Genomic DNA, 16358 nt, shown 5'->3' with positions numbered 1-16358 from the left:
TAGACTAGGTTTAGCAACAACAAAAGAGATGGCCTGATCCTTGTTTGTCACACAGGGATGACTAGTATGATGGTATTTCACCAGGCCAATGTAATATCTCTGGAATGGTTATATACTGCAATGGTGCAAGGTTTTAAAAACAACCTAAAGCACAGACAGAAACACAGAAAAACTTAACAATGTATTGCTAATCTCTTCGGACAGCAGCCCAGGCAGTGTGGGTGTCTGGACGAGACGCGCTTGCTTGCTCATTCGCTCATCTGCTCAAAAAAAAATTTTAAAAACTGGGCTGCAGCTGCAATGTGTTGTCTTCCTACCATATATGCTGTGGTATACTCCCACATGTAACCCCCTCCTCTTATTCACTCTTTCTCTCGCGCTCCCCCCCTCTTGCAGCAGACCGGCTGTCACGGTTTCCAGCCCACTCATTACCGCTCCTCTCTCATATAACTGTCGCTCCAAGAAGCTTTCATCCTACCTCTCCTCTACCGCACACTGGGTGGCAAACTGGAACATTACATAAAGACAATGTGGGCCCAACTTATGTGTGTGTTTGGGCGGACATGTGTCCATTTACTTGTGTGTATTTACCTGCAGCTATAATTAAAATGCTTTGTGAATGTAATATGTTAATTATGGTCATATGTGTGGATTAAATAAAACAAACTGTATAAACAAGACAAACAATAAGAAACTAGTTTTGTGTTTGGTAACAACCCACAAACAATGAAGTATCCAGTAGCCAATATATTGTTTTCTGGGAAAATTTCATTAGTTCTGTTTTCCTGCAGAGAGCTCATAGAAGATTTACCAAATTCATCAAATTTCAGCCAAATCATCATCCCGATTAGTGTTCTCATTTTTGGTAAAGCACTACTTTTTACACCAATGTCTCTCCATATTATTTGCGTTTAATGCTGCTCAGTCTGTACCTTTTTAATAAAGAGTGTGGTTTCTTTCTGCAACTTATTATTATGCTTTCATGCTTGCTAGAATCACTGACTCATTCTAGATACATCAAATGTCTTCAGTGAATGTTTACTGATCACTTTACCAAGTTTATCTCAGGGGGTTAAAATAACAGGCATTCTAGGTCCAAAAAATCCCTCTGAAGTCTACTGTGTACACAGGTCTTCACACTTGTGACAGGCGTTCCAGCCACCGCAGTATTCTTACATAGTGGGAAAGCCCTGTGCTAATTCAGGGCATGCCCGCGGACTCCTGGACAGCCGGGGTGTGAAGCCAAAGCCTGTCAGTGAAGCTTAGCAACTCCTCTCTGCTCTCCCAACACAACCTGCGGCTATTGATGCCACAACTTCTGACAATCTGTCCGGCCTTGGAGGTGGGGTGTTACTGTGTAAGTGGTGAGGTAATGGAGTGTGTACTTTAAGGGTGTTAGACTGCACACAATTTTTAGCACTTCAGATTAAGAATGCATACTTGGAAGTTTGCCTGTTATCTTGCTTTTTAACCATTAGCTGTCTGCCTGTAGTGTATGTCTTCGTGTTTATATTTGTAGTTATTTCTACATGTACTGCATGCATTCTGTTTCTTCTTCACTGTTTATTCGTCTTGCTCAGTCTATGTATGGCATGGAGAGTAGGCCTCAGAGTGGAAATTTAGCAGCTGTTGTAAACGATTACACACACATCCAATGTTAGCAACAGCAACAAGTGAAAACAACTACTGTTGCTGTTTATTCTGATCATTTACTATGGAGAAAAATACTAGAGTGAAAGTTATAGAAGCAGATCGTTTCATTTGTAGTCATTTCATTTCTAATACAGCCTAATTGGACATCAACAGCAAACATGCATTATGAAAGTCTTTCATTCAATCTTTTGTTTTATATTAATCTTTTACTGTGAAATCCTCACTGTACAATGCTGTCTATATGTTTAGAACCACATATGGAGCAAGCAGAATGACATACAGACAGAGAGAGACCACTATGAAATGTCACAGCTGCTGTCCATTAAGGCAGTTCAGAAATGGATGCAGCATGTTGCCCACTGGGGTTGATATTCCACACTGACTTGAAGCACCTGGGTGATGTTGACAGAGGTGTCTACCAAAAAGGCTACAGTAAGCCTATCTGCGTTTGAGAATGGGGTCATTTACTTTGCCTCTGATGAATCTTTGGGATACTGGGGCCGGTTTTACAAAAAGGGTTTGCAAGAACTGCTTGTACGCAGGCGAAAAATTGGTGCTAGAATTCAATTTTACAAATGATTGTTGCTGACAAAGTACAGATAAATGTGGCACAGTCTTCCCACATGCATGGGTTGCAAATATAATGTTTTTTTATTAAGTTAAACCAATAATGTTAGAGAAAACTAGCTCATGTTGAAAATTACAGTGTGCGTGCTGCAAATTTGGTAATCTGGCCCAATATGTGACTTCTATGTAAGATCTTTAGATCCAAATTCTTAAGCTGAATTCCAAAAAGCCACATTAAAGATTACCGAGTAAATTCACAAAAAGATTGAATGTCTTTTGCGGCTGCTAAACCTGCATTTTTAACAAAATTCTGAGAGCACCCACAAAGGGTGAAATAGACTTTAGCTACCAAGCAAACAGTGTCTTTGTAATCTTGTGTGATTTGCATGTATTTATATGAGGTTATATGCAAACATTTGGTGCCTTTACTATTCAAATGAGCCTCATTATAAGAACAGTCAAATTCACATAAATCAGCACTAATTTATTACTACTACTAAGTTATTAGTATCTTCAGTGAGGTGGTGGTAACTGAAGCTCAAATCACGCCATCTTTCTTTACAGTTGAATGTTTGAAATCACCAACAGCACAAACTCTAGTTCACAATCTGAAATTTACAGTTACCTTTTCCTTTCTGCCAGTGTTCTGTCTACTGTCTTCTTCCTGCAAAGGCAACATTTATATTTTGCCATGTGAATAATTGCAATCGGACACAAAAAAGAGCAAATCAAAACTTTAAGGAGGCTGTCATTGGCACAAAATATTTTGGAGCTTGAGACGGGCAGGTAGCAAGTGAAGCGCAATTTTTTTGTTTGCTTGCGCCAAAGTTTCATTTGACCTGCAATAATAGTTTCTTTTTTTATGCCACTTGGAGACAACAGGGACAAGCTGTAAACACAGCAGAGACACGTTATGGTGATTTGGCAAACTTGTTAACAAACAGTTGCCTATTTACAGGAGTCGTGATTGTTTTCAAGTTCATTAATTTTTCTTCTACCTCAGCTTTGCTTTTCACAAACTTCTGAGATATATATCCACACCTTATCTGCCAAATGTTCCACTAAATTTACACTTCTTCATTACTTCATCACCGCTAGCAGCCCATTTCACATACCAATACTTAAATAAAAAGAAAGACAGAAATTAAGACTACAGCAACTCAAAGGCAATGTCTTACCTGGGTGTTAAAATAATCTCAACTCAGAAGTCCACTAACATTAGTCTTTGCTCTGAACTTTAAACTGCATTCTATCAGTCTTCATCAGTGAATGGAACGGGCCCATTAAGTGATGAAGACAGTGTAATGTGTTTGAAAGTTGAAAGTAGACCTTTGATTTGAGATTTTTCACAGACACTGTTCAAAGTAAAGTAGAACTTCTATGCTGAAACAGACTGTCTGTACTGAGTGAAACTTTTACCGTCCAGATGTTTTACACCACAAACCAAATAAACACTTGACATTGTATCACTCATTCCCGTGGGATTCAGCGTGACGTGTGTGCTATTTTTGGAATACTTGGAATCTTTTGGAATTAAAAATAAATGTCTGTGGGTCTGAACAATGCATGACAATTTGTTTGTAATGATGACACCGAATCATTTTTCAGGCTCGCAGTGGTGTTCAGTTTAAATCAAACCTTGACTGATTTATGTACAATGTGTGGCTATAAACAGCCAAATGCACAACAGACGCCACTGAAATCCACAATGTGTGAGCGAACAGAAATTTGGCTCATATTAGCATCAGGCCCTGAAGCCCATCACCAGATTGTTAGACACTGGCAGTTGGTCTCTGTCTTTCTATCTGACCTTAATTGAGGGAAGTCATGCCAGACAGACAGATACACAGATAGACACACAGAGCAGAGTTATAATAACCAGCTGGTGCGTTCGGATGACATTTGAATGAGAGGCTGCAGAGGGATGTGGTTTCCGAGGCATACCAACAGAGGGGTGCGGTAAAGGATGCTGCACTGATCAAGAGCACATTCTAAAAATAAATATGATCAAATGCAAAAAGACGCTAGTGTAAAACTGTGAGATCAACGTCCATGTGGATCTAAACTCTCAACAGAGCCACAATTCTCCACAATTCCACATAACCTAGAGCTGTTAGAAGGCTTAACTTCACTGTGCAGGCAGTTAAATTAACACTCACTTTTGGCTGTTGCTGCCAACAGGGTACGGCTATAAACTGCTGACATGTCACAAAGACATACAGTGACAACACTGGCACTCAGTGACTAGCTTTAATTTCTCCCTGTGGTGCACTTCAAAAAAAATTACAACATGGCTATATAATCAGTTTACAATTACATAAATATACATTTGTTTAAGAGAGCAATCCTGCTGCAATTAAAACATTCTTTCACTAAAAAGATTACTTATTGCCTGTTTTGATAGCAGGGATGGAGGAAAAAAACTGATACACCATAGTATCGTGATATTTTGGTGCAGCATTTTTGTGAGATATTTTGTCACTATTTATCTATTTATTAAGCTATGTATTTCTTTATCTATTCCTTTATTTAATTAATCAATTAATCAAGATTACTTCTCGCCTTTTTTGGATGGCAGCGGTTCAGGAAAAAAATTAATACACCACAGTATCGTGATGTTTTTGTGTGGCAATGTCATATCATTATACAGACCAAAGTAACAAATTTATCATTCTTCTTCTTATTATTATTTATTGATATATCATATCATTACAAATTACACTATTCATAGCCTAGCAGAATAACACAATCAATTGTTCAATAAAAATGACTGAAGTGAGTTAAACCAACACCTTTAAAATCGTAATAATATAATAAAAGTGTTGTGACTTTAGTGTTGTAGGGCCTGAATTTGGTGATTCCCACTCCTAACTGATACCTGGACGTGTGACGGGAGAGGAGGACAGAGAGGGGATGATATGGAGCAAAAGGCAGCAGGATGGAATCAAGCCTGGATGACCTCACCTCATGATTGGACTCCATACGACAATGATGGAAATACATTGTATAAGTCACCGGAGCCTGTGTGCCGCAGACTGCAGAGATTTGACTAAAGTCTGTCATCACTCTCAATGTCAGCCATTGTTCTGATCTAACACATCAGACAGACTGGCAGCTGTGATGACTCACAGGTCAGAGAATAGCATCTGACCAGTCACAGGGCCAGGTGTCATCAGTCTGTCCTCTATGGACTGCAGGAACAGTGTGTCCCTCTGTTGTAACATAAAACAAGATACATGCACAATGATTAAATGGCATTAAGCTAGATTATAAAAACCTTAATGAAACAATCTGACAGAGACAGGGATATTTATGATTTCAGCAACCTGGAATCTTGCTTTTTAATGTGCATATTACTTCACAAAAAATGCACATGTAGATAGGCCAGAGAGGAGGATGGATGAAAAAAGTACAGAGGTGTAAATTAACAACAAAAAAATACTTAAAACTTGGTTTGATGTGTAAACTGGAACTTCATTTAAGTTATCAAGTGTCTCTAAATTGCCTACTAACATATTTTTCATAATAATTATGATGTGAAAATGAGTATGCAGTGTGTTCCAACAGCATAACGTGGATTTTGTATATGAGTGAAATGCCCCGCATGTATACTAGATTAGCAAAATTTCTGAGTATGACAAATGGGTGTACCAGACAAACTCAACTTCCCCAAAATGCACTAAGGCTACTCAGTCTGTCAAATGACGGACTGCAAGGCAGGGGAATTAAATAATTGGATGATGGACAAAATAATTGTGAAAGAAAGAAGTGGAGGTAATGCGTAATGTAATAGACATATTGTTCAGTGTGAACACTCTGCTGGTAATGGCATACTTAATCCCTAATTAAGTAGGCAGTATACAGTATATGAATGTGCAATTTCAGACACACTCTAGTTACTGTGCACAGTCAGAAAAAAATCCCTAAGTGATATCACTTGGGTGGTTTGACTCGTTGGCACTATTTCAGACTGAGTACACTGATCTCTTTTTTTTTTTAGAAAGCAAGTTTTGAAACATCATTGGCTTCGACACTCTGAAAGAATTAAAGAAGGAGCAACTTTTTGTTGGTGATCACTCATCACACTTAAATCTTTTTTTTTTTGCTTTGCTTCATTACAATTTTAGCTACTTTTACATTGTGGTTTTATCAATTTTACTTAAAGCTGAAATTTGTATTTTTTTATTTTTTTTTAAAAAAAGGTATATTCTTTGTATTAGCAAATCCACATCGCAGAAGACAAAAAAGTAAGTCAAGACCTAAGTTGACACTAGTGTTTCTGGACTCATCAGGGACAGTTCACAAAATCATTAATCACCAAAAAATAGAAAGTACATGCTTTGAGCCAGATTTAGCCACTATCTAGATTGGGCAGGTAGATAATGTAAATAAAGAAATATACTGTAGTTGTGTCTAGTCTATGTGGTTGGATGAAGACATAACTGTACTCTGATACAGCAGATTAACAGCAATGATGAAGTGACACAGCAACACAAGTGACAAACTGAAACCTGGACTGACACTGCTTTTCAAGCGCTGCATTCAGATAACTAACTTCAGATAACTAAAAAACAACAAAAAAACATGAGAATAAGGCAATTTGCAACTTGGCAGGAAATGTCTTGCAAATTGCATGAAATCTGTAAATTTAGAAATCATATATATATAATCATTTTATCATTTTACAGAATTATTGTAATTTTTAAGCATTTTTTTCAAGTCGTTCCCTTTTTCTTATTTTTTTTACTTTCCTAATTTTTTGGTTTGTTTGATTTTTGTATGTATGCGTGCTTATTTTTTTTAAACGTCATTATTATTATTAATAATTCTTAATTTTATTTTTTTCTTTTCTTTCCTTTTTTTTAAAAAATAATTTCTTGCAAATTTCTGGGTCATTTCCTCTCAAGTTGCTCATTGCCTTCTTCCCGTGTTTTTGAATTCAGCCAATTTGCCCAGGTTTAAAAGGGTTAAGGGTGACAACCACAGACTATAAAAAAGCCTAGACTGACTGTACTGACAGTGTTGACAGTAGTAGCAGTGACGGTGGTACCCTACCATCAAAGGACATCTTAACACTTAGATTTGGGTTTACTGTGAGCTCCTGCGGCCCCAAATCCAAATCTGAGGAATAGGTGGACCGGAGCTGGGTGATCATTTTTAAATATATTAAATTGACTGGCAGCACTTTATAAGTGAGCCGCACAACAACGCAAACACTAACCTCACAAATGATCCGCCCATGAATGGATGAAGTGAGGGGGTGTAGTGTGCCAGGCCTTCTCCTGAAGGCAGTGGGCAGCACATCATGTTCCCTTGTTCAAGCTGTCACCGCCGTGTTTGTGGGAAGCGTGAGGCTGACAGTTGATGATTCCTGTTTGATCTCCGCCACTAAGCCACTCGTGTCGAGCAGAGCAGAGACACGAGGGAACAACTGCTGCGCTCTGTGCAATGGTGGTGGGTGGGATGCTGTGATATTTACCTGTACACTAGCACTTCCAGGATTTTTCATGTAGGACATGTCTTGACATTTTTAGATTTTAAGTAGCCTAATTTTCTTCTTCACATGACATCATGGAAATATAACTTCAGCATTTGTTTATAAGTTTGACAAATATGGAGCATCCTGGTAGCTTTGCTGTCTGAAGGCACATACCGTGTGACCGTGACATCCTGAGGTTCATATCAGGTATGTGTTACATGTTGTCCCCCTCAAGTTCGCTCAATCTCCAGTCTTAACATTTAAATTTAACATACCAATAGGCAGGCATGCTATGTTAAAAAAACAGAAGGACATTTGCCCATCATTTGATTTGTTTGGCATTCTCATAAATAAGAGTGGGCTCAGTTAACTGTAGCTGTAGCTGTCCTTGGTTTCAATAAGGAATGCCAACAATTCTAACTATCCATCGTGGGAAAACTGAACGTAGTAACTGTTTCCCACACTATCCGTGTTTGATAAGGAAGAAGAACACCAAACAATCCACCAAAAGTGATGGTAAGCTGTCAGTTCTGGCTGAATTTCCACACATTCACTGTACCAATACAGGAACATGTCTACTGCACTCATCCTGCTCAATAATGCCTGTCTTTGCCTGTCACTACACACTTCACAATAACTTCAAGAGTCAAGATTCAATCCAGATTCAAGGATGGGTTTGGTGGGGTCCCACATAACAAAACAAACAATCGAAAAGAATTGTCCATTACACAGTAACCACCATCACCCTTAGACTCTTTTCTGAAGTTAAATGGTGCAGATTTCAGCAGGAGGTTGTAGCACCAAAAACTGCAGTTTATTGTATGGCTTCTTGAGGCTGGCTCCAAAACAGGGTCAAGCCCCATAGATCCCCCATGTTAAAATGTCCAAATTCTTAGCAGAAATAAACATGTTCAAGCCTGGTAGCTCATTCCAACATTCATTATGTGATCCAAAGGTACACATAATTAAGGGCAGGGTTGCTTGACTGACAGGGTGTCTGCTGATAGTGTCCTCAGTCTCAGTCACATCCACCCATCGCTCCTCCACAGCTCCAACCTCTCTTCTAAATACGTTCACTTCTGACTTCAAAAACACCAAAATGACGACAGCAGAAATGCCAAACTCAAGGCTTCATAACGGCAGTCCAAATCAACAGATGTCGTCACGGTAGCTACAGCCTTTGCTCCTGACTTATGATTTTCGATATTGTACTTTTCTTAAGACGCTTCCTGTCTTGTGTCAGTTATTCTAAATATGAGGATAATCATGATCCCAGCATGAGAAACATTGGATCATAACTTCACTTTTTTTGAGCTGTCCTAACTTAACAATTAATTAATCAAAGTTTAAATAGTTATTTGTGGCTACTTATACTTTTTGGTGGTAGTGCCCTGATGCCGCTCACCCCCTGCCAATTCCTGCAGTTCCTGCTGGGGGATCCCAAGGCATCCCCAGATGGGATGTATGATCCCTTTAGTGTGTTGTGTCTGCTGTGGGATCCTCCAGAGGGAATACCTCCACAGAGAGGCATCCTAATCAAATACCTAAACCTGGCTCCTTTGAATCCTAAGAAGCAGCCGTGCTTCTTCTATGAGGTCTTCCAGATGTTGGAGCCTCTCACCTGATCACAAGTACATCATTTCAGTTGCTTGTTTCCACAATCTCATGCTCTCGGTTACAATTCAAAGCTGATGATTAACTATAGGAAAACTGATCATAGGCAAAACACCTGACCATGTGTGAGTCAAGAATTGTCGTGGACCAATAGCAGACAGAGCAACCTGGTTTGGAGGAGGGAGACTGGGCCCCTTCCTGGCAGCAGGCCAACAATAAAGATGAGTGTCATGACACTATGATGTAACACTGCTACACTATAGTCTTTGCACAGAGCTTAATTAATGTTTAGCCTATGCTACATCCTAGTATGAGTTGAAAAAAAGTTGAGCAGCATAATATATTCAATGTTAATTAAAAGTATCTTCATTTAATGTAGCGCTGTATCATATTGTACCTCACAAGCTCTTCTCTCCAAATACTGAATATCCTGATTCAGAACTATTAAGTAAATGAGATCCAAATGTGGATCTGATGTGAATCAAAGTTTAACTGAGAGATTCTTTGATTAATATCAGTTGATCAGCAGATCGTTTCTCTTGAGAAAAGTTACCAGTTGTCCCTGCTGAACTGTAAAATAAGTCCACTCACAGTAGAGTACAGTGGTGTTATGGAGTCATGTGTCTTCCAGTTGGCTAATTGTCAACTATTAAATAAAAAAAAAACTAATTTGATAATCATTTAAACAGAAAAAAGGTCAAACATCTCTGATTGCAGCTTCTTAAATGTGAATATTTTCTGGTTTTTGACAATAAACTGAATATTTTCGGGCTGTGGACAAAACAAGACATCTGGGGACAACCCCAGCATAACATAGCAAAAATTTAAACTGAAAAGGTGGTGCGTTAAACACTGTTATGTTATGCAAGCCCACATCCTACTACATTGCCAAAGCAAATGTGAAATAAATGCAAAAAATGTACGCACAGTAAGATCAATTAGACATTTCTATTCATAGGGTCGCTGCTGATGGTTAACACCTCTGACAAACCCACTCACACCATTTCGAGGAAAACATGTTATTTAACCCAGAAACCTACATGGGGCATACAGTTTTCAGACTGAATGTGCCCCACGCATCACACACCTGTAGGAAATTCATGTACATAGCACATCTTTGGTCTGTGGCCAGAAACAGGTCCCTGCCACGCTCTGAGACCACAGCGCCTACGGAAGCTTTTACCACCAAATGCAGTCTATCACGCTAAGTGGGCGATGACAGAGGGCAATGTGTTGAAACGAAGCACAGCCACGATCGATGTAATTGTTGACACAAAAGTAATCACAGCTGCTCTAATTAAGATACATTCACAGCAGTGAAATCAATCTTTTACAATGGCTGTGCTTGGGGATGCCCCTGAGAATCTGTAATGTATGCAGCTGTTGTGTAATATCAATGTCTAACACTCATGTCATATGTGCACACTCCTGCACTTATGTGCAATATCTGATAACTACAGACAAGCTATAAAACATGCAGGGGACAACTTATTCAGCTACTGTAGTTGTGTCACTTACCAGGTGGAGCGTGTGGACGCCTGCAGCCCAGATAAGTGGTTTCACTCTGCTGGGTCACCCCGTCTACTTTTTGGGTTAAAGTGCCCTTCCTTATCCACCAATGACCTGAAGCTTAGCAGCACCTGAGGAAAGACATTTTTGACTTCAGTTGGTAGATTTGATGTTACACTGACATTCATTTGACCAGTAAAAATAATTCTTGCACTTACTGTATTTGACACAGATATGTTCTATAGTGTGTATGTTTATATCCATAAATTTGTGTCCATAAACATGTTAATGAGCAGGTCTGTGGGTGGTTGTTTGTCACTGACTGTGGTCCAGATGTGTGGCCTAAGAGGTTTAAGCTCAGACTTCACAGCTCTTACACAGGGTCAGAGGAAACACTGACTAAGGGCAGAGCTTGAATTGTGTTACTGTACTGATGACTCTTATCAGAGCCTCAATTTATTTGCTTTATTAAAGCTGCTGAGATGTTTGCTGACTACTCTACTTCGCGTTCCCTGAGCTTACTTAGTAGGACTGGCAAAAGAATTACAAACAAGAGAAATATATCACAAGGTAAATTTTTTTAAATATCAGAAATTTCAAAGCTAGTCATGCACTGCAAGGTTAGTTCCCCAACTGGATTTGAAATAAACACCTCAACCTGTAGTGGAGGAAGAGAATGGCCTATACATACAAGGAAAACTAGGGATATTACACATGTTAATCAATTCTAAGTACAGTTTAAGGCTCATACACATATTATACACACACACACACACACACACATATATACATACATATAAAATAATTTAGCTGCTTTCCTTACACAGAGAGGACGGTCTGCTTACTTTTCTGATCACTACATCCCTGCATAACTCAAGTTGTGTTCAGACAATATTAATATTTAGTTATTTGTGATGCCAAAGTATGTATTTATGCAAATCAAAGACACTGACACATTTTTCTTCAAACTAATTTAATTGCAGATGTCTAATATGCCTTATTTTTAAGGCACTTGGGGCAGAGCTATGCAGAGTGTGCTTTCAGTCACACACCCGTGTTCTGCCTTGCTTTAGACAACATTAAACTTATCCACACACTTTCACACTAAACAATGGCTGCAATGGCTGCCTGCTCCAAACACCATGAAAGACACTACTTGTATGTTGAATTTATTTATTTTAAGAAATTCTGAATGTTTTATTTTAGAAAACAGAATAGGGGAAATAGTTTGGAAACACAAATATTTTCCTATATTCTCTTTCCTTTATTCTATACTTACTCAGACCTGTAATTTATTAACATACTATTCCACACTGTGTAGGAACCTTAAATCTTGTAATTTTAGGCTAACTTCCGAAGACTGACCAGAAGCCAGTGCTTTCACAGAAAATATGAAGCCACAGAACCAACCACTTTTTTTTTTATTAAATGCATTAATTTAAAAGCAGAAAACAGCCAAGTATCATTAAGAAGGGATGGCTATTGACATTTTAATTCTACCAATGATGATACTGCTTGACGATACAGATACCTGTGGATACTCTTATTAATACTGCTGCTGTCTGATTACCATTGACAATGAAGTTATATAGGAACATAAATTAGAAGTGCTTAAAACTGATGGCAGCTGTGTCCTGAGTTAAATTTTCTATAATAATTATGATTATTTATAATTATTTTTATATGACAAGTGCTACCTTAATTTTCCACGAGGTTGTCGGTGTTACACTTCTAACACACAACTACCTTTTTGTGTATATCGCATTTAGAAGCATTTTAATTGAATTTAGTAAAGTGACTGAAGAGCACATAATGCAAACATGGAGTTACACAACGTCAAACATAATCACCTGACACCAGCAGCTTCATCATCATTAGGGAATGATTAGGAATTTGAAAATTGCCAGCTATGTTAGAATAAATTAATGTTACATAAATAATGATAGCAGCACCGTCTGTCCAGGATATATTTTTGTTCCGACAAGTCGGGGAGTTGTACCAATTTAGTGCTGTTTTTGGAATACAAATCTCTATGATTCAATCTCACCTCAGTCTGACTAACAGGTTCGCTTAAGTGATTAAAGAAGCTTTATTTCCATCATAATCCCTGTGGTAAAATTTAACCGAATCTACCATTAAGCCCTGCCTCCTCCGCCTGTTGACGCTGACTACAGCTGTCAGGAATGCCACACTGCCTGATGATGTGTGACCTGCCCCAGATGTCGGCTCATCTGGTTCCTTTTACATGTAATAAACTGAAGAGATAGGGTGAGAAATCTACTTTGCACATCCATCAGGGAGGTGCTACCACTGCTTTCTTGTTATGATCTCCACCAGCAAACACCTCCTTATTACTGCGACCAGATGTTTTACAGATATAAAACATGTAATCACACTGACAGAGAGTTTCAGAGAGTGCTGAAAAACTGTTTCTGGCTGTTGAGGGAAATTGATTAGCGTAACCCAGTAGTGTTAAACCACACTGTGGATATTGGTGTAGGCAGTGTTCTAAGTAAACAAGTCTCCTACCCATAAAAGAGATAATAATGGTGAGCAATATTCCCCCTAGCTCCAGCAGTAGACTGACTGTACCTTCCACCTAACAGATATGTTAGTTACATGCATTTCAGTTGTTTTGTATAAACATCTAGTCATTGTTGACTGACAAAAGACGAACCTCCAACTGCGTTTTCAACTTATTTACAGCTCACATCTTTCAGGTGAAAACAGACAAATATTTTGCCATTTCAGCATCTCAAGAGTGAAGATTGAGGTTGTTCATGTCTAACATTATAATACACTGAGTATTTTTATTATTTGAGGCCCAAAGAAATTATCAGGAGCATTTTTAAATATTTCTGGATGTTTTACAGGCCAAATGATTAATAAATTATTTGATATATTATTTAGCGGATGTGAGAATTTAAATAAAAACACTCTACTTAAGGAGGTTTTGCCTTCATCGCATCCTCATGTAGCCCTAATATGTGACACCAGGTGTTCCTTATAGCCAAAACAATATGTAGTATGTGAGTAATTATGTGAGTAAGACAAATAATAGGCAAGACTTTTCACAGTTGCTCCCTGGTGGGCTAACTATGCAATGATGAAACAGTTTCTAAATTACTTCAGATCTAGCTTGGCATTTCCATAGTGCAATTTCTTACTTAGTAACAGATACCAATACACTCACAAAGACCTGAAGATGGCCAATATCTCAGTCTGGCTGGTTTATCGGTCTCGCTCTTCTGTCTAATATACACAATATTTAATCAAAGAAGCTGATATCGTTGCATAACATTTGTTGAATTCCTATAAAACTGGGTAAACAGAGTTCAGGTTTGTTTATTCTAGATTTCAGTCTATACTCTAACTCTGAGACAGCAGCTGTCAGCTGTGTCTTGGCCATAAGTGAGAAATCGCTGTGATACAGACTTACAAAATCTCTGACGGGTGTATTTACTCAAACTACACTTCAGTTTGCATGAGGTTAAGAAAATTGTTTCATGGTCCTGTTTGGCTGCAGCAAAATGAGGAAATGGCTGACGTTAATCCCATTATTACTGCATTGCTTACAGTTATAACATGAAATATAGATGACTAGTTTCGTTTTTACAGTACAGCTGTTATCTCCTCAGTGCAGAGCTGTGATTCTGATAAACATGTAGCAACAAAGTATTAACGTTACATCTTTTCAGCCATGGCTCTGTGTGGTGTAGTAGGGTTCCTAACAAACACTTTGGTAATTCCTGCTTTACACATTCAAAAAAAAAAAAAAAACACGAACACCTCAAATACAATCTCAACCCCTCTGCACATTTTGCCCCAGGCACAGGAAACGGTTTGTGTGCTTAAGAGGTTTTGTTGTTTTAGTTTGTATCCGCCCAGACCAAAACCTACGGAAATATTCAAAGTATTTGTAAACACATAAAAATGAGAGCATAAAACACACTGACAAAAGTGGCACATATAATAACAGTTGGAACATTAAACATTGTTGTATCAACACGGAGCTGAAGACAGAACTGTTTCTATACTACAAAGCTCAACTAGCATAGCGAGCTAAAATGCTACAGTTTTAGGATGCGACAAAGCAAACCCTCACACGGTGAAATGTGAGCTGCTTCACATAAACTACGAAAAGTAATGCAAGCCAGCTAAACGTTATATAAAGGCTAGTACATGTGGAAGTATTTTTTAAATGAGACTGCTTCATTTTAACCAAGTAAAGAAGATGCACTGACGTACATTTTGCCAGAGTTTACCACAACGTAACATAGCTGTATATTGATAAGGTTCTGTGAGAGAAAACAAGCTAATAAAAGCTAGAAATACCGTAAATGGCTAACAGGAGACGTACCACTAAGGTTAGAAATGTCCCCAGAGGTGGTTTCTTCATCTGCCGGTAACTCGGTAAACTGCAGAGCAACACTCAGGAACACATGGATCCCCAACAAGTGTCACAGTGTGGATAGTTAGGTCGAAGATAGCATAAAAGTAAGATGTGCTGTGTGAGAGGAAAACTGGCTCAGCTTCCGGTCTGCTAAAGTCTTTGTTATAACGCATGCGCCGTCGGAGATTACATAAAGTTAGCCATTAAACATTTTATAAATCATGACACGAATGGTGTTTTTTTATGTATTTATTTATTTTTTACAAAAAAGAGAGAATTCATCCACCCTGCTGATAGCAGTATTTGAAATCCACATCTGCATACATGTGCTGTGTCCGGAAAAAAGATCAGAGTGAGAGTTCTGTTTTATTTCTGATCTCTAGCCACCCCACTTGAATCACATTATAATATAGTTTACATGGCGCTACCGCTATCTAGTGGACTGTCAGGGAATGTGGGGCTTTTCTTCACTTACACAGACTTAATCGTAGAAAATTAATTTCCTAAACTATTCTGGAGACAGTTTTACCAATTTAATATTTAATGCTTTCACTTTTTGTGAGTGCAGTAGGGTGCCTATGTGCCTCTTTATTAATATAGTTTTCCTGTCTTGGAAGCCTGTATGTCTTCATGAGACTTCTCTTGTCATCTTACAAGATTTTCTAGCATTCCCAGGTTTTAAAGACACTTCAATCATAAAGAGTAACAAGTATTACAAACATTTAAAATATACCAAACACAGGAACATAGTGAAACACACAACAAGACCCAGGCATATTTACAACTTGGCCTAGGTCTTGCTTTAAAAATGTTCGTCCTTTGTTCTCATTAAACATTTTTGGAATATTTTATAAAAGCACATACTCTGATCCATCACCTCTCAACATCACCAAAACATCCTCAGAATGTTGCAGTTCATCTTACATCAACATTACAACATTACAATAACGTTCAACATTACATCTTAGTCAGCCTTTAACCTTAGAGGAAAATTATTTGAAATAATAAACATCCTTAAAACATTCTTTGAACATTAAATTAAAATATTTTTATTTATTACATTATTACATATAACATTATTACAACTTGTAAGTTATGAGTGTGTTGTGGGAACATTCCCTGCTAGCTGGATACTGGCAAATG

General features: G+C 38.2%; 1 protein-coding gene across 1 annotated transcript in view; it reads right to left on the bottom strand.

Moving 5' to 3' along the window:
- The window catches only part of LOC121945171 (neurocalcin-delta A), an 87691-nt gene extending 72351 nt beyond the window's left edge, over nucleotides 1-15340 (bottom strand). The window contains exons 1-2 of the mRNA XM_042489203.2: nucleotides 15183-15340; nucleotides 10832-10953 (exon numbers count right to left, since the gene is read on the bottom strand). The gene's annotated coding sequence lies outside the window, so the exon portion shown is untranslated. The remainder of the gene's footprint in view (nucleotides 1-10831; nucleotides 10954-15182) is intronic.
- Nucleotides 15341-16358: the final 1018 nt, after the last annotated feature.

The sequence above is a fragment of the Plectropomus leopardus genome, chromosome 11 (assembly GCF_026936395.1).
Source record: "Plectropomus leopardus strain MGB_pleo_1.0 chromosome 11, ASM2693639v1, whole genome shotgun sequence".
In the NCBI taxonomy this organism is placed as follows: domain Eukaryota; kingdom Metazoa; phylum Chordata; class Actinopteri; order Perciformes; family Serranidae; genus Plectropomus; species Plectropomus leopardus.
This window is presented reverse-complemented; position numbering and strand designations above follow the sequence as displayed.